Raw genomic sequence first — 4,452 nt, forward strand, 5'->3', positions numbered from 1 at the left:
AGAGAGAGAGAGAGAGAGAGAGAGAGAGAGAGGAGAGAGAGAGAGAGAGACGAGAGAGGAGAGAAGAGAGAGAGAGAGAGAGAGGGCAGAGAATGAGAGAATGCATGGAAAAAGAGAGTTGGAGAGGGAGAAAGAAAGGGAGAGAGAATGTGGAGAGTGACAAGAATGGTACAGAAAGTTGGCAAAAAAGTGGAAAAGGAACAGTAAGAGAATGGTGAAGAACATAAATAGACAGAATTGTCATAGAATAATAGATATTGTGTGTGTATGTACAGTGCCTTCAGAAAGATTCCACACCCTGAATTCCAAAATGGATGAAAATATATTTTTTCTCACCACCTACATACAATACCCCATAATGACAAAGTGAAAAACAATGTTTTTGAAATTTTACACACAATTGAAAATGAAATTTAGAATATCTAATTTACGTAAGTATTCCACACCTGGTCATTATTTGCAAAGCATCTTTGTCAGCGATTACAGCTGTGAGTCTTTCTGGGTAAATCTTCTAAAGAGCTTTCCACACCTGGATTGTGCAACATTTGGGCCATTCTTTTTTTTATTTATTCTTCAAACTCTGTCAATTGGTTGTTTATCATTGCTAACACAACCATTTTCAGGTCTTGCCATAGATTTTTCAAGTAGATTTAAGTAAAAACTGTAACTCTGCCCTTCAGGAGCATTCAGTGTTTTCTTCATTAGCAACTCAAAGTGTAGATTTGGCCTTGTGTTTTAAGGTTATTGTCCTGCTGAAATGTGAATTAATCTTCCCAGTGTCTGGTGGAAAACAGATTGAACCAGGTTTTTCGCTCTAGGATTTTGCCTGTGCTTAGCTTCATTCCATTTATTTTTTTATCCATAAAACCTCCCCAGTCCCTTAACATTTACAAGCACATCCATAACATGATGCAGCCACCATCATGCTTGAAAAAATGGGAGAGTGGTAATGTGTTATGTTTGGTGGCAAATCCAAATACAACACTTTGTATTCAGGACAAAAGTGAATTGTTTGAATTGCTTTGCCACATTTTTTGCAGTATTACTTTAGTGCCTTGTTGCAAACAGGATGCATGTTTTGGAATATTTGTATTCTGTACAGGCTTCCTGCTTTTCACTCTGTCAATCAGGTTAGTATTGTGGAGTAACTACAATGTTGTTGATCCATCCTCAGTTTTCTCATGTCACAGCCATTAAACTCTGTAACTGTTTTAAAGTCACCATTGGCCTCATGGTGAAKTCCTTGASCGGTTTCCTTCCTCTCCGGCAACTGAGTTAGGAAGGATGCCTGTATCTTTGTAGTGACTGGGTGTATTGATACACCATCCAAAGTGTAATTAATAACTTCATCATGCTCAAAGGGACATTGTCTGTTAGCTTTTTTTTACCAATCTACCAATAGGTGCCCTTGTTTGCGAGGCATTGGAAACCTCCCTGGTCTTTGTGTTTGAATCTGTGTTTGAAATTCACTACTGGACTGAGTAGGGACCTTACAGATAATTGTATGTGTCGMGTACAGAGATGAGATAGTCATAAYAAAATCWTGTTAAACACTATTATTGCACACAGAGTGAGTCCATGCAACTTATTATGTGACWTGTTAAGCACATTTATACTCCTGAACATATTTAGGCTTTCCATGACACAGGGGTTGAATACTTATTGAATCAAGACATTTCAGGGGTAGAATACTTATTGACTCAAGACATTTCAGGGGTAGAATACTTATTGACTCAAGACATTTCAGCTTTAAATTTTTTATTAATTTGTAAACATTTCTAAAAACATATTTCCACTTTGAAATGATGGGGTTGTCAAGGCTGTGTGTAACTGGTGAAAGGAGTCAGGCGCAGGAGAGCTGAGATGCGTGGACAAGGTATTTAATTCAAGAAAACACCAGTACAAACACAATACTATGGTGCTGGAAAAATACCGGTACCACGAATTAAACGGGCGTAACAACAAAACCCGGCAACAATAATACCAGCCGTCAGATACAGCCTTYCAATAAAACAAACACGCACACAAACATGGGGGAAACCAGAGGGTTAAATAATGAACATGTAATGGGGGGAATTGAAACCAGGTGTGTAGAAAACAAAGGCTAAACAAATGGAAAATTAAAAGTGGATCGGTGATGGCTAGAAGGCCGGTGACGTCGATCGCCGAACGCCGCCCGAACAAGGAGAGGGACCGACTTCGGCGGAAGCAGGGGTATTGTGGCCAGTGACATTGTATTTTAGCTACATTTAATCATTTAAATTCAGGCTGTAACACAACAAAATGTGTAAAAAGTCTAGCAGTGTGAATACATTCTGAAGAGACCATATGTGCACATTTCTTGCCTTTGCTCATTAGTATTACTTTGATTGTGTGTGTGTGTTGTGTGTGTGTGTGTGTGGGGGGGGGGGGGGTTGGTGTTTATGTTTACAGTAGAGATCCTTCTCTGTGGTTCTGTGTTGTTGAGTAAGTGGGAGACACGAGGACACACTTACACTGAACTAATTAAATCACTACGGGACTGAGACGAATGGTGTACCACACACACACTCTCCTGAGAACCACTGCTCTCCTGCTGTGCTCTGATGTGCATCATTTACCTCCATAATCATCTGCCTTTCATTCTCTCTCTCTCTCTCTTTTTTTTTTTCTTCAGGTAAACCAGTGATGATTATCACAGAGTACATGGAGAATGGCTCGCTGGATGCATTTCTGAGGGTAAGTCATGCAGTGTGTGTGCATATTCAACTCTGTGTGTGGTATGTGTCTGCTTCATATGTTCAGAACTCTGACTATTACGGCCGTTACCCTCTTAATGAATGTCAAACAAGCAACGTCATCAAGATTATGATGACTTACTATCTACAATCATCATCACATCCTGCCAGTACACTGCATACAAACATTATCTAACATGAATTTCTTTGTTTGTTTGGTTCMCTAGAAGAATGACGGGCGTTTCACAGTGATCCAGCTGGTGGGCATCTTGCGTGGCATCGCGTCAGGCATGAAGTACCTGTCTGATATGAGTTACGTCCACAGAGACCTGGCTGCACGCAACATCCTGGTCAACAGTAACCTGGTGTGTAAGGTGTCTGACTTCGGCATGTCACGAGTACTGGAGGACGACCCCGAGGCTGCATACACCACCAGGGTAAGAGAGTGTGTGTCTGGCTGTAATTTCAGTATGTCTATCTACCTGTCAGCATTTTTATGTGTTTTTATTTTTGTATGTAAATCTATGTTTTTGGTACAGTATGAGTGATACTAACAACTTGTTACCTGACAATCACAGGGAGGGAAGATCCCCATTCGCTGGACAGCCCCAGAGGCCATCGCCTACAGAAAGTTCACCTCGGCCAGCGACGTGTGGAGCTACGGCATTGTCATGTGGGAAGTGATGTCATACGGAGAGCGGCCATATTGGGARATGAGTAACCAGGATGTAAGTCTACAATGAGAACATATTCAGGTTTAAAACGTAAAATAATAATTATGTTATGTCATAATAACAAATAGTATCTGTGCAATTACAGCTGTACAATTTTCCTGATTCCATCCTATTATTCAATTATAATAACATCATCATTACAGTGTGATTAGGATGGCTGAGTAATCTAGCTCACAGTCTACCATCAACCCTCTAAACCTCTGCCCCCTCTCCCCCAAGGTGATCAAGGCCATAGATGAGGGGTACAGGCTGCCCCCACCTATGGACTGCCCCGTGGCATTGCACCAGCTGATGCTGGACTGCTGGCAGAGGGAGAGGGGCGATAGGCCCAAGTTTGGCCAGATTGTCAACATGCTGGACAAACTGATCCGGAACCCCAACAGCCTGAAGAGGACTGGAGGAGAGACCACACGGTGAGYCAGGGATTTCCTGGTTCATTCACTATTATTGTAATGTGTGTAGTCAGTACTGTTTTATACACTTCCATAGAACATTAACTGAACGGTACACCTTGTTAAATGAAGTATGTGTTCTAATAGAGTTGAGAATTACAATGGTAGCTAGCTGTATGTTATTAAATATACTTTAAATAGGAGCCGTTACTCCTCGGAGGACGTGTGTTTACAGACCTAGAGCTAGTCGGGGAGGAAAGTCTTTTCCACTTTAACACAGAGAGAGAGAGAAAGAGGGAMGGAGAGGGGGAGAGAGAGTCCCAGAGGAGTAATTAGTGGAACTGAATCCCATAAACAGCTTTTACAGTTAAAGAAGGGGAAATGTTCTGCAGAGTGTACAGGGGCGGGGGAGTGGTTGAGGTCTTGGGGTCCCTAGCAACATTTCAAATCCACATGCTGGTTCCATGGCTCAGGGTGGTAGAGGTGGAGAAAGACCCCCAAACCACCACAGTATGTTTCACAACGAAGCAGGGGCCTGTGTATTACCCCACAGCCCCCCCCACCACACCCAGACTACCCCAACAGACCCCAGCCCCCCCCACCCCACCC

General features: G+C 42.3%; 1 pseudogene; it reads left to right on the plus strand.

Annotated features, from left to right (window-relative positions):
- LOC112075597 (ephrin type-A receptor 4-like) overlaps positions 1–4,452 on the plus strand; it is a 33,798-nt pseudogene that overhangs the window by 26,831 nt on the left and 2,515 nt on the right.

Source organism: Salvelinus sp. IW2-2015, unplaced genomic scaffold (genome assembly GCF_002910315.2).
Source record: "Salvelinus sp. IW2-2015 unplaced genomic scaffold, ASM291031v2 Un_scaffold3261, whole genome shotgun sequence".
NCBI lineage: Eukaryota > Metazoa > Chordata > Actinopteri > Salmoniformes > Salmonidae > Salvelinus > Salvelinus sp. IW2-2015.